This window comes from Carassius carassius, chromosome 33, assembly GCF_963082965.1.
Source record: "Carassius carassius chromosome 33, fCarCar2.1, whole genome shotgun sequence".
Lineage (NCBI taxonomy): Eukaryota > Metazoa > Chordata > Actinopteri > Cypriniformes > Cyprinidae > Carassius > Carassius carassius.
Genome location: NC_081787.1, coordinates 7655892 through 7676789, shown reverse-complemented (window position 1 = coordinate 7676789; position 20898 = coordinate 7655892). Strand labels below are relative to the sequence as shown.

Sequence of the window (20898 nt, the reverse complement as noted above, 5' to 3'; positions counted from 1 at the left end):
ATTATTATTATTATTATTGACATTTTAATTTGAGCTTGTTTTAGTAATTTGGTTGAGCTTTTGTAATTTTTTCTTTTATATATATTTCTATTTACCTTTAACTTATTTTTTGTCAGATTTAGTACTTTTAGTACTTCAACTTAAGTAGTTTTTTTTATTTAATATTCAATTTTATTTATAGTTCAGTTACCAAAAACTATTTTAAAAAGTTTAGAAAGGGTTTTAGTTAGTTAACAATATCAACACTGATTCAATAAAAATATCCACATACATTGTCTTATGAAATTTCATAAAAATCAATTATTGCAGGGTAGTAACACTTTGCAGTAACCTTAATCACTACTTAAACTCACCCTTTCCCACCAGAATTAAATCTATGCAATTATACACCAGAATGTAGGCTTTTATATGAACTTTTGCTAAGCTCTACACTTCCCCACCACCAGATGGTAGTGTTAGCCTGTGCTGTGGCTGGTGGGTGTTCTGACTCCAGTTGAGGTGTGTGAAAGTCCCTGGAGTGGCACAGCAGAGCTGCTGCTCCCAGATCCGCTCTGGAGAGTCCTGATTACAGGCCCTGCTGACTCCTGGCCAGTGGCCACTCTGAAACCCGAGCTGCTTTGTATAGAAACCACTCCGCCACCCCACATATGTCAGAGCACATCTCCAGTAAAAGAGCAGATGTGGGAAAGCTTTCACCATGCCTAATAATTCACTCATTCAGCCTCTCATATCTCCTAGATGCAACAGAACAGGGCTTAGCTCTCCGGCTGGGCTGAGAGGAGCAAAAAGGGCTGAGGGAAAGAACAAAACAGGAATAGAACCAAAGAAGTAGTCAGAAAGATCATTTAGAAGTGGAGTGGCAGCTGTATAAATAAAATTCTTTAGAAACATAAACCTGGCATTCTATATGCATTTTTGTATCTTCACTAGTTTGGATTCACTAAACTAGTTTGAACTAGCATTTTAAAGACAGTGGTTATATGAAAAAAAAAATTGCATGAGAAAGTATGATTTCAAGCATTTAATTGGAATGCGTCCACCATAGTGAAGTTCAGCCCTTTGGCGGTGTGGAATAGAGAAAGCAAATCAGCATTGAAACGTTGTCTAGACTCTCTCCATTACTGGGCTTGTGTTCACGCTGAGATAACGGGAAAATCAGCCACTGTGCCAATTCTGGGTTCCAGGGAAGCGTGTGTGTGCAATGCGCCTCCTCTGCTGCCCAGACCCACCGTCACATTGCAGCATTCACATGCAAATGCTTTCACTCTGAGTAATTGAATTCATCGCCAATTAATCAGGCACTTAAGATACCCCGATGAGCCGAATAAAGTGCAGCTTTGTCTGAACGTTGGATGTTGGGCTACATATGTGGATCTCTTCTTCCCTGCATAGCAGTCTTTGCTGGGGGAAACTTGGTGGCACCGATGATGCTCACGATAGAAGATGTTGAAGGTAAGTGCTTTGTGTTTGAATTGACCTTTATTTCTGCTGCCCCGCTCAGGAGTGGATGCAATTACCCCTGACTGCCTGGCTCTTCAAGAGCAAGTGGCCATCTATAAAGAGCAGCTGGCTGCCATGGAGAGGCAGCATGAAACGGTAAGACCATGCAGAATGTTGCATCAATAACACTTCTTCTTGTTACTCCTTAGTTGTTATCAGAAAAGGCAATTTTACCTTAGACCTCTGAATTCTTGGAATGGTCTTGTAGGGGTTTGGCCATTTAAAGTGTCTCCTCTGATCGTAAGGGGAACAGGTTTTGCGGAATGGAGACTGACAGGAAACACGGTCCCTCAAAACATAGAATGAAAGAATATATGGGGAGTCTGCGGGTACTCAAGTGCTGAAAACAGAGAAATTTCCATTGACCTCCCTCTGGGATGTGCAGCATAACTCACAGTTCAGGCATATGAAATGAAAACAGAAGTTCTTCTTGTTTTATTAACTGTTGTTGTTATCTTGATACATCTGCTGCTCACTCACTCATTTTTCACGTTGAGGAGAACAAGGTGAGATTTGGACTCGAGAAATCTCCTTTTCATGAACACTTCATCAAACCCAGATTAATGCACAGCTGCCCTGTCTCGCACGGGCAGATATTGTTACCTGAGGAGAAAACAAAAGTCATATTGTTGTGTTTGTCCAGAGAGGATGGAGAAATTATGTGAGCCCAGGACTCCGGATGGAGGTTCTCCTACTTGTATCCCTGTAGTTCTCCTCCTTTGATATCACTCCATTCATCATGAACATCAAAGAGTACTACAGCAAACTGGTGATTTACACACAGATAGAGACATCGACTCTGAAACCTCAATGACTGTTGACACTGTGAGTAAAAGGCTAAATTGACAGCTTTTGTAGCATATACATCTGCTTTTCAAACATTTGGGGTCAGTAAGTTATTTTTTTAAAAGAATTTATTCTGCATTAAATTGATTAAAAGTGACAGTAAAACAGTGAGAATGTTAATAAATGTCTCAACTGATTGCTGCTCAAAAATGGTTAGCAGCACAACTTTTTTCAACATCGATAATAATAAGAAAGGTGTCTTAGCTACCAAATCAGCATGTTGAATGATTTATGAAAGATCATGTGACAATGAATACTATAGTAATGGCTTTGCCATCACAAGAATAAATTACATTTGTAAATATATTAAAAGTAAAAATATATATATATATATTTTAAAATGTTAATGTTTAACAGTATTACTGTTTTTACTGTATTTTTGGATCAAATAAATATTGCCTTGACTCCTTTCAAAGAGACTTATTTGATAAACATTAAAATATCTTAAACTTTTAACCAGTAATTTGATAACCACAGAAAACAATAAAAAAATATAACCTTATAAAAGAGTTAAAGTAAGGCCGTTACAAGTATACATACATGAGAGAACAAGTTGTGTTGTATAAGTACATAAAACCAGCATTTCAGGGGGTTTAAAGGATGAAATGTAAAGCTCATTATTTTTTAAAGCTCTTAAATTAAGTCTTTAGTTTATTATTTGAGTTGTAAAGTTGTCTAAACTTATATTCATATTGCCTTTCAAATTTTTCAAGTGGGACCATTGTTTTATTTTTTGTTGCACATTGGGGCATTGGAGCAGTTGTGGCCTTATGGTTAGGGAATTGGACTTGTAATCCAAAGATAGTGGGTTCAAGTCTCAGTAACGGCAGGGATTGTAGTTTGGGAGAGTGGATGTACAGCACTCTGCCGGGTGCCACAAAAAAATGGCTGTCCACGGTGTGTGTGAACTTACTTCTGTCAGTCGAGTTTGTATCATCTTGAAATGTTCCTTTTAAAGGATTAGTTCACCAAAAAAAAAAAAAGTACTTTATTCTGTGGGATAAGGAGAAATGTAGCATAATAGCTGCTCTTTTCTATATTATGAAAGTCAATTGAGATGGACACTATCAAACACTATAAAAAGGTCTATAATAATTAAATAAGCCTGTATGCCTTTAAAGTAATGACAGAATCGTCCTTAACACATCTCAGTGTGGCTGGTTTGCTTGTTTTTTCCTTCCTCTTTCACACTTTACTTCAGGGGACAGTTTTGTGGGACAGAGAGCTCTGTTCACATCTAGCACAGAACACTATTGTCCCCTCTGTGTCTTTTGAGGAGTGATGGCTCTCTAAAGGTCATCCTACAGCACCAGTGCCCTTTAACCCCATTTGCCCCAGGAATGGCTGCTCTCGACCAGGGTTGCGGCAGTAATCAGAGATCTGGAGCCTTTCCCATGCTTCTATGCAGAAAGAGTCTGGAGAGGAGAATAGATCACTTCTACAAGAAGACACAGGAGAGCCTCTATAGACTTTCAGAGATTTCTAGTGTGTGTTTGTGTGTGGGTGTAAAATAAGCAGGCCAAGAACAACTCCTGCTCTTCTGCCAAAAGTTATACATGCACAAAAAACCAGCTCATGCATGCACAAACATCCTTTACCAGCCTTCCCTGTTTTCATTTAGTCTGCTTTTCTATTCATTGCTATCTCTCTCTCAGGTGGTTCTGGAACCAAAAACTAGTGCTTTGATTCATTAGCGCTGCACAAGGTCCAATTGTTTCGCTCACAATTGATATTGATTGGGATTTGGGGGGAACAGTAATTGGAGGAGGATTTTTGACAGGTTGCACCTGCTCACCTGATGGGCCTTCATTTGCTCTTCTTTTTTCTGGGAATAATCAGTGATTCATCTTCATTGCCTGCTCTCTGCACAACTTGATGGATGGTTACTCTTCTTCAGAGATGCAAGAAACTTAAAGCAGTGAACCTTTCCAGCTTTTCAGTTTGAGTCCAGAGCCTCGAGGGCTGCTGCTATTGATGCTGCAGGAAAGGAGGAAGAGCAGCTGGCTAAGTTGACTGGAGGGAAAGTGAAGGACGTCTCCAAAGAGACTGACATGAATATCCTCAAGAACCTGGTGAGTGCGTTTACCTTCATCAACACACTTTTGCATCAGTGACACAGCTCTGAACCATCCAAAGTCACGCCAGGGCTCCAAACTAAATTGGTTGCAAATTACACAAAAAAATTATAAAAATAATTACATTTGAATCCACTTTGGGGGGATTTTTTTAGTTTAGGCAGATGACGTCTAATTAGAATGCACACCAATTTCCTACGTGAAATAATGAACACCATCTGATTTAAGAAAATATGCTTCTTATGAACCAGTACAGAATGGTCTTGAACTTGCATGTGAGTTAGCAGGTTGAATCGGACACGCTCAGTGAATCGATTAGAGCTTTTACCTATGTTCACAAAACCTCCCTCACTGAGTCATTATTAGTGAATTATTTGTTGTATATAAAAATATTTGCAACAGATTTGTTGTAATAAATGGAATTCTAAAAATGTTTAAAAATGCTAGAAGTATCATTGGTTGTTTAATGTAGTAAGATCCGATATCCATTGTAAAGTCCATTATACAGGAAAATTTGTTTGGTAGTAATATTTCACCTCTAAAAAAAACTGCAACATTTAAGCTTGGCATTTCAGCCTATACTTTATTGTCTTCATCAGATTCATATTTGTAGAGTGAGTGTTGAATTCTTTCTAGAGATTAAAGAAATTTTATTTATATTTTTTGATTATAGTTCAATTGATATTTCATATAAACAGGCAGAAATATTTGTACAAAGCAGTGACATTTATGTCATAAATACAATCAGGATCAATCAGGATTATATAACATTGAAAGGTAACCAAATGCTGCTGACAAACCATTTGAACAATTGTCACTTGTAAAATAAAGTCATTTGGCTCCCAAATGTTTAATTTTAGGTGACATTGACTTCCTAGCTAGTCTGTTATTGTGCAATCAAATGAGCCTTTGAGTTTGAGGGATAGAGGTACTTGTCCACGTATGTTTGTCTTGCCGTTTCATGCTCTTCTAACCTGTAGTCACAGAACAATAATTTAGGAGAATTGGCCCCACATTTAAATGCACTTGTTACTCTCAAACCTGTTCAGGGTGTACATGGCCACAGCTTAACTCAAATTATTGACCTGAACTCCCACCACCTCAGCATCAGACGCAAGTTCCTGTGTCAGCCCCGAATGCTGAAAATCAGCATTTAGGAGAGCGGGTAAAAGCTGAGGAGTTTCTGTGGGGGATGGTGTTTCACAATGCAGCGTCCTCAGTCAGACTGACAGCTGAGAAATATAGTAAGAGAACTCCTGCTGCCCGGAGTGATTATTCTGAGAGATAGCACCAGGAGCATCTGAGGAGTGCATCGTCTCCAACTGTGTTTATCTCACTCACTGTCTTCCATTATGAACAATACATTTCACAGTCTGCCAACACACTCTCTCCCTCAATCGTAAACTTCACACATTCCTGCCGTGCCTCAGGAGACGTAGTAATAAAATCTCACCTGTCAGCCTCCCTCACCAACAGGAAGAAAAAAAGGAAAAAAAAGAGGCAGAGAAGAATAAGTGACGGTGCATTCACGTAAAGGGAAAACATTTAGGATGTATGTTTGGAATTGTGGCAACCCGGAGGTGCATTTGAAGGATAATTTGCCAACTACGCCACTCAGAGAGTTTAGTCTCTCTAAAAGGACACGCAAGTTCATTCATCAATAATCGCTCAGAGACATGGGTGACGATACAAAACAGCTGCCTTTATTAAGTTACACAATCACTTTAAAACACTCATTAAAATATATCAGGCCTCAGCCAAGCACAGCTCATCATAAGGGTTTGGCACTGAAAAGGTCACAGAGACACCAGCTAACTGGGGCTCACCAGCAGGGTCAGGCTATCAGAGATTAGGCTGCCTATAGCAGAGAAATCATTCCTTTCACCAGTGCACCCACTCACACCATACTGCACGGATGGACACGGCACACTGTAAACAACACACCACCACCACTTAGAAGGGAATAGAGCCGGCCTCCCTGCCTTTGGCACCCAGATCCTGCGGCACAAGAACAGAGCAATCTTAATATGAGTCACTAAAAATGCACACAGAATAATTAAGGCGCTGAATTGCCCTATATTGATTTAAATTAAACAAAAAAAAAAAAAAAATAAGAATTAACAAAACTGGAAGAGAAATGTACAAGGCCTATTTGCCCCCAAATTACAAATCATGAATCAAACAAATAAGTTAAACAAAAAGAGTTAAAGAGATGCAAAAACAAGACAATGAATTTTAGTTTACAGAAAAATAAACCAGATTGATCTCAGCAGTTTGCAGGAAAATACACTAAACTGGTTTTAACAGCTTGCAGGAAAATACAGCAAACTGGTGTTAATGGTTTTACAGAAAAATAAACCAAACCGATCTCAATCAAGTTACAATAATTAACTAAGCAACACAATAAAATACAATCTAGAACAATACAAAAGAAAAATAATGAAGTTGCATTTAATAAGATAAATCAAATAAGCCACACGAAATAAATGCACTGCAAAAGAACCCCCCCCCAAAAAAAGATAAAACTCTTTGCAAATTAGAAAACCAAGTAATAAAAAAACAACTATATCAGAATATGCAAAGGGCAAAGAATATCACTTATAGTCAAATATAACTAAAAACGACTTAAACAAAACAAAATAGAAAAGGTAAAACAAAATCAACACAAAACAAAACAGCAATGTTATCCGTGGGCAGGACATGAAACGCGCCCAACTAGCAGTCGCAGCAGCAGTGCGAGATCTGCTGGAGAAACGAATCCGTTGATTTGAATCATACGAGAAGGAATGGTGATCAAGCAATCAGCTTACGCTCTCCAACATTTTAGGGCGAGCACCTGGAATAAAATAGAATGTCACCATTTAATATTACTGTTATAGAGCCTCACCCGAACTTAGTAAACGCCGGTTAGACCTACCAATGAGGAATATGATGCGTGCATAATCAGGAGCGCACACACCCAACAACGGTCACAGCAATAATGCGTCCGCACGAGAAACGGACTCGCACTTTACGAGAGGAAATGGCAATCAAGAACTTACTAAGGTGCAAGAAAAACACACGCAACCCAGGAAAATTAGTTACTAAATTTAAAAACAATCTCATAAAGTCACCAAACGTTCCTACCTCTCTAATGTCCACACCTGATGCCGAAAGCAGCCACAGTAAAGTGTTTGCGGCGTGTCAGTGACGTCAACAAATGACGTTGACCTAAAGCACAGGTTTATCGCACTTCATATCCCCATGGTGACAGCCAATTGGCTTACGATCAGGCAGCAAGGAAGTTGACCGGAAGTTGAAGTCGGCCGGGTGCCGCCATCTTGTAGCAGAACTTCACTTGCGTTAGCATCCCATTGACCTCCCATTCATTTAGGCGTCACTTTGATCAGCGAATAACTTTACATCTGAGGCATTTAAAGACTCCATTTGTCCATTATTTATTTCTAAAGATACACGACAATGTATAAAGGGCTCAATTACCTTCTATGTTACATTATGGCCCCGTAGAAACAGTTTTTGTAAAAATAGGCTAACGATTGCGTCATAACCACTCGACTCTCTGTCGCATTACCGTACAGACAGCAGGAGAAGCTCGCAGGCAATTAACTTAATATGGCGTGCTGGCGTTACATTTTAAAATACTATACAAAATAATTAATCAGAATACTTACTCCTTCTCACTCACGCCAAAGAACTCCCCGCTCAAGCTCGCCGTCTCTGCAAGATTAACGATGGCAGTTTGCACGCACAGCTACTAGAAGATTTACATCTGTCAGACAGGTTGCTGACGTCATCAAGCTTAGTTTGAGTCTGCGCGTCAGAAACGGAAGTGCTAAAAATAGCTAAAAACGGGCTTCACTTGTCTCAAATGAGTTCCAATGGGGTCGCTGTGTCCATTTCTTTTACTGTCTATGCTTACGATCCACATATAATTATAAGGGAAGGTAAAGGGCTTTCCCAATTCCCACCCAAGAATGATTAGGAGCCGTTCACTGCTTCAGTTTACATTCTGAAGAGCAAGAAAATCATTGGTCAGCCACAAGTGACACCTTTACGTTTGAGATAACGAACAGGGTGGTTTGGTTCTAATTATTTTGGTTGTGGTCATAGCCCCTCTCTTAAAATAAACTGACCGTCCTCAACCACACTGCTCACTCTCATAACACAGGGATCCTGTTCCCTGATCAGTGATGGACCGTCTGCTCCACTGCATCTTGTTCCCTCCTTTCATACAACATTCTCTCTGTATTTTTCTCTCCTATCAGTTAGGTTTCTTAGCTTGTCAGAAACTTTTGCAGAATGCAAGGTAAGAAGGCTTCAAGGCACATCTGAATCCGATGTTTATGTAACATTCTGGCTACTAAAATCCCTTCAACCGGTCAGATTTTGAAAGCAGCGTACATGTCTCCTATGATATCCAATTCCTTCTGTGCAGTTCAGTGGTTGGTGCAAAGAATAATGGCTTCTGAAGCTGTTAATCCCATTTTTACTGGGAAATATGTATTGTAGTCAAGAAGTATTCAGTATTTATGAAACTCACTTGAATTCATGCCATGGTGTTGTCATGGAAGCCTATTTGATGGATCAGTGACAAATAAGAGTGTCCAGGACAGAGAAAAGGCAAATGTCTTATGAAATATTAATTTCAAATACATGCACTAATTAATCATGATTTACTAATTAATCATAGAAAAGTAAAAGCACATGTAATTTAATTTTGTTTTATTTTAGCCTTTTTTTTTCATGTTTTTGGAAAATTGGAGCAAATTATATTTTACAACCTTAGCTAACTTTGCTGTCAAATTAACTGATATTTTAAGGGATGTATTGAGCTTCACACATTTTTAATGAATAAATTCTTATTTACAATTTAAAAAAATACTCATCATCGCAGAGCAGATTTCAAATCATTACATCAGTTACATTTTTAATATAGTTTTAAATAAATTACTATATAAAGACCAAAAAAAAGAGATTCGGGTCAGTTTTCTTAAAATGCCAATCTAACTTGGCAGCAGCAGATGTCTTCGTTTTTGGACACATCCCTAATATACTCGTCACCCTATCTCTCCTGCCATTAGGGACAGATACTAGTGATCTAGTTGCTCTCTGAGACAGATTGCCTAAACAAACTGTTGGTGGTGAAATCAGTTATCATTTAGCTGTATATTACGGCACAGATATGTCAAATTGTCTCTGATGGTGGGGGGATTGCAGACTGCCTTATTCAGAGTAACAACTATTTTCATCTGTTGACATATCATCAGCTTGTTAATAACAGAGCTTTGAGCCTGACATGATCTACCTGAAAGAGAAACAGAGCGTGCAATCTCCATCCATCTCTGACAGCTGACTGTTTAACTTACCTGATTACAGTAATTACTCACAGCAGGGCAGCTCGTGCACAGAGGTGTGGCTGACAGGTCTCTGCTTTGTGTTTGTTGATGGGTGAATATGCAACATGAAACAGCAACTGTTTTCAGACATGTTCTCACAATTGCTAGTTTAAGACTAAAATAGCCATTAATTACAACATAATGTTACGTTAAGCTCAGCTCAGATGTGTTGTTACACAATGTGGATCCGCATCAGTTTATGTTCATGCAGAGTGAAAGACTCATGTTTTTCAAATTATTTAAAATTTTTCACATTATAAAGTCGTCAAAAATATGAAATAACTCAAAGGGAATTATGGAAATTATATAGTGATGAAAAAAGTTAAATAAAACGTTCTTCTATTTTAGCTCCCTTAAATTAGCTGCCCTACAGTATGTCTACTGTAGATTGTAGCTCTGCAGACTCTGACCAACTTCATGGGGTGTCACCTAAGATGCCTTTTAAAGAGTATTGAAGGAGCTCCCAATATATTGTGAATGTTGTTGGCTGTGGTGTACCATCTTTCATATGCATTATTAATTGTATATATTTTTAATGAGTAAAAATGAATTAATCAGTACATAATTTAAAACCATTAATCACAAGCTTTAAATCACACACATACACTGTCTTTTCTGAAGCTGTATGTGTGATTGTAGAGCTGCAGAAAGAGGTGGCAGAGCTGGAGAAGCATGGAGATGAGTTGGACGCCGAAATAGAATCAAAGAAAGCCAAATACCTGGAGGAGATAGAGGACCTGGAGGTACAAACGCTCACTGATCATATTCTACTGCAGCGGTTCTCAATATCTCACCACTGTGCTGTCTCTGTTCAGAATTACATTTGTCAGCTGGAGGAGGAGGAGGAGGCTGATCTTCAGTTCTAGATGAAGGATCAGACTGGGGACTATGAAGAACTGATGAATCAAAGATGAATCTGGACATCGAAATTGCTGCTTAGAGGTGATATATGTTATGACGATCATAAGTGGTGCTGTGTGAAGGCAAGCATTGCTGATATTATTGCTCGTATATTAACATGATACACAAACATTTAAATATTTCACTGACCCCAAACTTTTGAATGTTATTGAAAGGTGTCTCTAATGGTCATTATCTTTATGTTTGATCAATAATACAGTAAAGAGTGAAATAGTCTAAAAGTGAAATCTAAGTAAGTATTTACTTAAGCTTTACCTCTCAGATAGGTCCTTCAAGAATTTCCTCATCACAACAGAAGAAATTGCTACATTCTATTTTTACTTTATTTTTACTTTGTAGAATATAATATATAGTTTGATTATGCTTTATAATGAAAATGGTAAATATGACTAATGGAGCAAAGACAACATATCTTTTTAAATAAATTATTTTAAAAAAAGTAATAATTCTACAGTTAATAGAATATATTTTTGTTAAATTATGTCATTGCACTGCAGGGTATATGAGTGACACAATACATGAGAAAGACATACCTAATAATGGTGACCTCATTCCTGAGGCCAAGATGGGTCACAGGAAGTGCATCCTCTTAAAGTTGCAGAAAGAATGAACTAATTTCCTCCTTTGCTAGACATGCTTTTTTCCATGGCATCACCGAATTGGGAATACTCCCCATCGGCACTGATGTGTGTGGCATGACGCATCCACCACATAACCTTAATCTTTTGAAATGCCCCTAAAATAGAGCTTCCTGCCCCTATAGGTTTAGGAAGTGACAACTTTACAAACAATAGCTCATTAAAATGGACAGAAAGAGAGTTTTGTCTTTGTCGACAGGCCAGGCTGCTGATATCACACTTTTGTGCCTTCTGATCCTTGCAATAAGATATACTAATTTTCCTCAATATACTGCTCTCAGATTACTCCCGCTTTCTCATCCTTGCTAAATAAGAGATGAAGGCTTGGCTTGTATGTTCTTGCAGATTTTAGTGAGCTGTCTGCTCCACAAACCCCTAATAACACTGTACTGCCATTTCCATTGCCATTTGGCTTGTGTAAAATCCCACATGTAGTTTTTGCCAGATGCTGTTTGTCGACAAATATCTCTGATGCCACATTCTGCATCATTACAATTTTAAAATGGTACAGACTCAACACCAATTATCCCAGCATCTGTGTAGCCTCTCAACAGACATTTTATCATGATATACAAAATCATGATTTTCAAAACACACATAACCCTGTGACAATGAGATTGGGGTTGTAATAGTTGCCCTAGCTTCACTAGTGCAGATTAAATTTAGATTACTCTTTCTAGGGTGGAAAATGTTGTTCTTCTTTTCATGCTCTAGGGGTTTGGTTAAAGAAGAGGAGGAGAGGCTGAGCTCCCTGTAAGATGCAAGAAGAGGTGATGCTCTCTTCTGAACTAAAGCAGACACAAAGAAAGACTTAAACCACATACAATTCAACCATTAACAGCGAGTCTCACAAATCAGGAAAGTAAAGAAAATAGCTGTCAGACACACTTAACCTTCTAAGCAGATGTAAACCTTCACTGACAGATGAACTTTAGGGAGTTTGTGCAAACTCATTGATAACGGGTCAGTGGCAGGTAACCCTGGGTCTTCAAGAAACACTGGATCTGTGCAACAGTGGGAGTGTGTTGATTAGTGATGGGGGATTTTCAGCACCGGAATCATCTTCTTGGAGTTTCATAGTCCTTGTCACTGACACATACATGCCCTATAATTCAAAAGTTTGGGGTCTGTAAAATTTCCTTTCTAAAGAAACAGTACTTTTATCCAGCAAGGATACATTAAACTAAAGTGACGTTAAAGACATGTAAAATATTAACACACACATTTCTTTGTGCTCTGTTGGATCTCAACTTAACCTTTTAATGTTTTAGACACGCACTTTAAAAGTTTGATTTTAGTCTAAAGAAATATTAGATATTAAAGTTATAAAATATAGAAATTAAAGTTCTAAAGAAATAATTTGTCTTATTAAAATGCTTTAGTCCCACCAAAATTGTGCTGGCCCAGTTTTGTAGCTCAGACTAAGAGACACGATTTCATCCACCATACACTCACTAACGGTGTATTCAATCCTTAAAATATTCAACCATGTATGGTGTCCTGCATACATGGACAGAAAAATGAAGAATGTAGCTTCACTATGCAAAATTACACAAAAGTTATTAGTTAAGAAGTTATAAGTTACAGACTTATTGACAGAAAATACCTAACCTTCCATCTTCAGTAGTTCCCATTTTATTGTCTCATCATCTACAGCTTGTTTTTAATTGAGAATTTTAAATTTCTTCTATGCAACAACCTACAGCATTTAAATAAATCTGTGCAGCCAAACTGACTCCTTTAAATTGGTGGATATGAAACACAGGCAGCAGGAGAGGAAGTCGCTTTGTCTTTGGGGCCTTTATTTTCACTGCTAAGGTACTTAGTCATTCTTGTTGCCCAAGGGCACCAGATCACCCTGAACCCCCCCCCCCCCCCTCTTTAAATACAATCACCCACCCCAAAGCCTTCTGGGTGCTTGTGATGAAGTATTAGACCCTGGGCCTGGTCTGCTGGCCTGTGGGGATTTTGGTTTGCTTCTGGCCTTTCCTGAGGTTTGACAAAGGAAGTGGGAGGGGAGGATCTGACATCAGTAGGAGGGAGCAAAAGGTCATATATCAGAATATTTGGCAGGGCATTTTTTTACTCAGTGCTCATTGTCTTTCTTTCTGCTTTACATCTTTTTCCATCTTGTTTCCATCTCTAATGTGATGAATATTGTGTTCTCATTACTCGCTAATTTGTTTACTGTGTGCTGATTACCAGTTAAAACATTTCTTAAACGCTGGTAATGCATTTTTAAATCAATTTGTGCTACATTGTTAATTTCGTAGGGATGGTTTGTGAGTCATTTACAATTTTGAATTTTGATATTCCCAATTTGAAAAACTTATCCAAGCTGAAAACAACTGAATAAAACAGAACCAACTGCTCTTTAAAACATGAACTGAATGATTTTGCTGATGATGGCAGGTTTGGACATGATGTATTGGTATGGGAGTTTCAGCATCCCCCCCACCCCCAAGTGGACCTGAATGGCTGTTAACCCCTTGTAGACCAGCAGTGACATTGAGAGGTCAGAGGCCAGTCTTCCTTTTAGCTTTCAGACCTTGCCAACTTGGCATTAGGGGTCAGTCATCAAAGCTGAGGTTTGGGTCAGCGGTCAGTGACACCCCTGGCCTTTTTTAATCCTGATGCTCTTGAGATCGATAGAGAGACATCTATGAATAACAAAGATTAAACGCCAGCTCTTAATCTTTACTAATGCTTATTAAAGTTTACACACCTGAGTCTAGTTAGACAGTGTTATTCCTACACAGACGTCAAGCCTGTGTGTAAGCATGAATACACTGACGTTATAATAATAAGCTTAAAGTGAGAATAAGGGGGTCAATCACACGCATGTCAGATAACAAAAATTTTTTTTTACAAATAAGGAATTAAGTTTTGCATAAAGCATTTTAAAGCATTTATTTACTTATTGTGAGTTTTAACATTTTTTATGTAGTAATTAGCAATATTCTCAATGGTGATTGCCATTATTCTCATTACTGCAAATAACATTATTTTTTGCAATCATGTACTACAGTGATAATATATGCATATTTAATTAGAGATAGATGAATGTATTTGTATATAATTTTAAACATTAAACAATTTTACATATAATTTTATATTTTTATAATATATTTTTATTCATAATATATTGAATAATAAATGTGTGTGTGTGTGTCTGTTAATTTTTTAAATATTTTTAGCTTTAAAAAAGTTTTAAATTTTTTTTTAGCTATATTTGTTTTAAAAAATATATAACAAAATTATGTCACAATGAAAAAATAATTGTAATTGTACTAAAATTAGTGTCTGTCTTTTGATTTTGGTGTGAAATAAGACCAAAGGTTTTGTGAGATTTACCCAAAGAGTCAAATAATGTAATTTGCTAAGTAAGCAGCTTTCCACACATGGTACAGGGAAATTTTACATGAAAAATGGGACATCCAACTTTGTATAAAGTAATCATTGGCAATACCTTATGATATTTGAGCCAAACAGAACATGCAGTTTTTTTAAGTCATGAAAAATTGGATTAGGAATTTGAGGTAATGTACACTAGAGAGCAGCATGTATGGTTCAGTTCAGCGATCACCTCATGATAGACACTCTTGGCCATTTTATCCCAACCTGACTGACTGAACAAATAAACAAAGTTCCTTTGAAAGAGAAAACTCATTTTTAAGGTTCAAGTATGCTGTGCCTTTAGAAACGAAACCAAGCATGTTATTACATCAAATAAACATAGAGGGAGGGGGGAGAGAGTAGAGAAAGAAAATAATGACTGTGAAAATATACAAAAGTGAGAGTCAATTGAGAAAGTATTTCCATAATAAGAACTGAACAAATAATAAATTACAGAGGCCGCCCTCAGCTGCAGGGAATCGGCAAGATGTTACCAGACGAAGAAAGAAGTCATCACTCTTTCCCCGTCTCTACTAGGATGATAGAGCTGCCTACAAACTAACACTGAGAACACCAAACAACATACTTCTAGCACAAGGTAGTCTTTATTTTTTCCTGTCATTCTTGGTATGACAGTCTGTTTACTGTAAATTTTCATGGTTATTGTGATATTTGAATTTAATTTGGATGTCATAGGTTAATGATTTTCCAATCGGTGACTCTGTCAAGGTGCTGCTTTCATGTTGCTAATGAATCAATGTCACAGGATGGATTTAGAACATGACAAATTGCCAGTAGTTTCATTCTGTCACAACCATCTAAATAAATTTTTGTCAGTAAAGACGCATTTCCATCAAGATCGATAATTATACTAGTGTGGCTGCACCAACTGATGATAATGTTTTGTTATTATAAGCACACGTCATCTTTAAATGCTCAAACTCTGGATTATGATTTATCAGCTGGAAAAACGATATTCCAACAATATTGTTCCTCATTGCTTTTATCATTCTAGTTGTGATGTGGTCTTCCATTCTTAGTTAACGGCCTTAACACCACAATAAGCAATGCATGGTATATAGTATGTATCATATACTCAATATAGATGCTACCAGGCATGTTTACCCACAATGCTCTGCTTTGCATCATATTTATAAAAAAATGTCATTCTTTTAATTTCCCATGCAGTCTTCTCAATCCCTTGTCCTATAATGAATATAAATGCATATACTGTAGAGTATACATAAAACATTCTCATTCTGTGTTATGTTAAAATAAACTCTTTCTTGTAGCATCTACTTTAATCATCACAGCAATTATTAGTATTTATATGGAGTCAAAAGCAGGATATGAGTTGTATAAATCCCTAAAAATAGGTTTGCATGCTTCTTTCTTCATCCTTCCAAGCTATTTCCTTTCTTTCGTCTCGCTGAGTTTGATACAGCATTCGCCTGAAGGTATGACTGCTTCTGGATCTTAAACAGACTCTGAAATGATTTTCCACTAGTTACTCATTCATCTTACTCCTTATACTGGTCTGGTTCCTCTCAGAGCTGACAGGTCGAGCAGGTAACCAGAAGGCAGTTGTAGTTTGTACTGACTAGAGTGTTAGTATTCAGTTCGGCAGCTGAAGCTGGCATGAGTTGGCACCCCTCTTAGTAGATAATGTTACCAGCCAAAAGGACACATCTTTTATTCTAAAGAGATTATGGTAGACATTATATCCCCTTTTATCAGAGTAAAGCTGCAGGATAATGTTCCTAAGGAACCTTAACAACATATGGAGCTTATAGTGATTACCAACAGATGAAAAGATACTTACCCTCAAGACATTTGAGGTTTATGCAATAGCCATATGGTTTGTAAATATTCGATAAAAGGGTTTGATGAGGTCGAAATCATTTGTTACCGTTATGTTTTGGTGGAAACTGTGGTCGCCCGATCTTTAGTGGTTACATGCTGTGAAGTGTTGTCAACTAGCAATATCCACCAAAACAATCTCACCTCGACTTCGAACAACATCTGCTGCCCATTTGGGAGCCATTCCCACAGTCTGTGCTATTTAATATTCACAACGTCTCTGGGATATGGCTGGTGCGAAAAACAGGAGAATGACCTGGAGGAACACCTACAAATGAGGGAGTTAAACAGGCATTTTTGAACTCTGGTCATTTGGAAGGATGTTACCAGCAATGGTGCTTGGGACTCTTGGGGGGGGGGGCAGAGGCGAGGCTAGACCTGAGGGTTAGCCACACAGGAAGTTTACACAGCAGTATGCCAAATCAAAATCTGTTTAATCATCAAACCGAACGAATGGGAGCTGTCCCCCAGACACAGCTCAGCAGTTACCTCAGATGAAGACAAATGTGCTGTGGAGGTGCTAGAGCAAAAGCCAAATGCTCACGGAGGCTCCATGAAATAGCATAGTGTAATTCACAGATTCCTTTAAATAAAATTTGAAATGCTTTTGAATGCATTTAATTGTTTGCATGTGAGCATTTGCAAAGAGATAATATTTTGCCATTGTTAAAGTCATGGAGTTGATTCACAGCAAGCATTATGGGAATAACTTGCATGTGGAATAGTGACATAAACAATGTTAATTGCCATTTTTAAACCTCACAAACACTTCCCATATGTTTTATTGTAAGCCAAAGACATTAACCTTGTTAACTGCACTTATAGTGCAGTATGACTCGAATATAAGAGTATGTAATGATTGATGGGCATGATGATGAAAGTTGAATTCCAAGCAATAGAAGCTCATTGTTTAATTTCCATGTAGGATGAATATAATTTGTTTACGCATATGGATGTCTCTCAGGAGTGCTTGTTTTCTTTGCATGCTGTGTTTGGTTTTCTCATGAATCCGATATCCGAGTTTAAAAATGCTTGTCTCTCAAGAGACGGCAAATAAAGAAAGGTAACCTAAATAATGCCACCGGTCTGATATGTATAAACTTCAGGTAATTTCATATGCATGAGAATATCATCTGTTTGTCAACAGCTCCAGTAGTAATCATCAGGATGGTATTAGGTTTCTGGGTGGTATTGTAGCAGAAAAAAGTCCCTCCTTGGTCCTCAGCCAACCATCATCGGTTATCCTGCAGAGAAGAGAAACACTTGTGTATGTTTGAGACTGATGCTATAATAGTTGTCTAAACCTGAGGGTGCTGAAGATCATTAAACACCTCCTCAGTCTCTCTCTAAAGAACATCTCTTGTCATGGCAACTACATAAACATCACACACTTTCTCCCGCAGGGTAAATGTGGAAGGAGCAGGCAAGGGAGCTACTTCTGAAATCCACTAGGGACTGGGACTTTATAAAGAGTGCACAGAGAAATATATAGTTGAGATATACAGAGTCAGAGTGTCTAGGTGCTTGTAGGACATGATAATTTCCTGTTTAGAAGAGAAAGTAGGCTCCACTGATTGTTCATAACTTCTCATAATCTTTGCATGTCTGGGAGATCATGTTAAAAGAGAATATTCAGGCTCCGTTTTTTCATACTTATGCAGAGGTTGGTCAGTTTTATGAACTAATGTGCATTTGGGGCCTGCTGCGAAGTTAGAATTAAAAAGACAGAAAAGTCCAGCAAGGTCTCGACAATCTGCTGGAAACAACTTTTAAAACTGTGGCTTGCCAAGCTACAAGCTAATCATAATTTGAGGTCATTCACAGATTCAAAAAGGTAGTTAGCTATACTTAAAGTATAAAGGCTGTTTGAACCTAGAATAATATCTAAAATAAAATAAATACAGCTTATTACCAGCCTAAGACTAGTCTTTGCAAGTATGTCAGCTTATTCTACCATACTAGATTTTACCATTCTTGAACATACTCATAATCTAATGAGAGTTAGTTGGCATGTAGTTGCAAAGCTGCTTATAGTGAATTGATTAAGGGGACCATCAAAATAAAATGTAACCATAGAAAACATTGATTTGTTTCAGTTGACGTATTAAGTTCACATCAGTTAATTAACTTTAGCTCCACCGGAAACACTCAACATCTAACCACTCTCAAGCTGTAGTAAGATACTGTGCAGATCTTAAACGATGTCAAAATATGATACAGTCCATTATACTGTAAATGAAGTAGATTTAATATGGTGTTCATTGTGTGTTATAATCATACTCTTAAACTTATAACCACAAATACATAAGTATTATGATGTATTATAATTGTTGCTATGATTATTTATGAGTCGATATTTTATTTTTTATAATGCATTATGCATTCATTATAATGCCTTAAGAATACCCTTATAATGTATTATAAATATGGGCTTCATAGAAATTGCTTATAAAGTAGTTTATGTTGTCCCTTGCAAAGTCATCACAAAATAGCATTTCATGATATTTTAAAGTTGATGGTTTGTAATGTTTGTAATGGTTATTTGTAGTGGAAACCATAAACATTTGTGATGGTTTTATTGTATTTTTTCAGTAGGGACATAAGCCTATATCAGTTATACTGTACAGTGGTATTGTGGTTGCTGTGTGTCACATAACAAGTATGTTTTTGTCTCAACTATTGCAGTGTCTTAGTCATTCAGTGTTTGTTAAGCAGATTGTTGCCCACTTAGTACGAGTTTAGAATCTGTTGCATTTGCACTCATGTTATGGTTTATCATGTTGACTAGAAGAAATGGACCGTTTCAAATTGGGCACATTTAAATTTGAAAATTTGCAAAGCAACAAATAGCTTTGCAGCAGATGTTGTCTGGCTACTTACGATTGACTTGATTGTTTGTCAAAGATGTCTTGACTGTCTGAGTGGCTCTGTAGCTTCATGTTCGGGGCTCTGGCCAGTAGCCAGGGGATCTGGGGTCACTGCATCACTCCGCCATACTGTAGTCATGGCAACAACCGCAGTGGTTATCATGTGTGATCATGCTTTTTTAATCTCAGCTGCCTATCAGTGCTGGATCAAATGCCAGCTGTTTATTATCATAAGGTAATTGCAACACTATCAAACATGTGCAAGTGGTTTGAAGATTCACTTGCTTTTTGTGGATCCTGTCTTGAACATCACATTAAACCGTTTTAATATAAAACATTGCATTTTTTTCAGTTGGCGTATTAAGCTCACATCAGTTAATTAACATTAGCTCCACCGGAAACACTCAATATCTAACCACTCACAAGCTGTAGTAAGATACTGTGCAGATCTTAAACAATGTCAAAATATGATAGTTTATTATACTGTAAATTAAGTAGATTTAATATGGTGTTCATTGTGTGTTATAATCATACTCTTAAACTTATAACCACAAATACATAAGTATTATGATGTATTATAATTGTTGTTATGATTATTTATGTGTTGATATAACATATTATATATATTTTTTATAATGCAATATGCATTCATTATAATGCCTTAAGAATATCCTTATAATGTGTAATAAATACGGGCTTCATAGAAAGTGTTACCGAAAAAATTCTGCTTATACAGTAATTTGTGTTGTCCCTTGCAAAGTTGTCTAGTTATATAGCATAAATATGTATTTATCATCTTGTAGATAGCAGTAGTGGTAAGATTAGTCAAAAAATATTTTTGGGATTCGAGACGATACCAGAAAATGTGTAAATGGAAATTGCTGTACTTTTTCATATTGAAAATGGCAAATGGCAAAATGGATACATTGCCCTTTTAATAGAGAACTTTTAACATTATATGAGATATTGCTTACACTTGATCTTTGGAAATCAGGGTGTTGTCTATATTATGGTACAACTGTTATTATTTTCTGTGTACATTCCCTTCTTGTTTTATGTTTCATGATCCTGGTGCATTTTGTCATGCTGCTGTCTATTGCATGCTGTAATCCACACAGCAGGTTCTCCAGACCAGGACGATTGGTGGAGGCCCTCAGCAACACTCTGCTAGTCTCTCCTTTCTACTTCCCTTGCCTCTGTTTACAGGCTGTCTCAACCAGACCCAGGCCCTGACTGCCATCACCACGCACTCCAAAACAGCAGAAAGGAAGGTCTACGGGTTCATGTTTAATAAACAATCCAGTGAAAAATAATGAGCTGATAAGACCCCTTTTTTGATTCAATGTAGAGGTGAAGTTTTACATATCTTCTCTAAGCTCAGCTGCATTTTAATATATAC

General features: G+C 37.4%; 1 pseudogene; it reads left to right on the top strand.

The window, feature by feature from the left end:
- The first annotated feature begins 1427 nt into the window (after positions 1 to 1427).
- LOC132114118 (lamin-B2-like) lies at positions 1428 to 12133 on the top strand (annotated as a pseudogene).
- The last annotated feature ends 8765 nt before the right edge of the window (positions 12134 to 20898 follow it).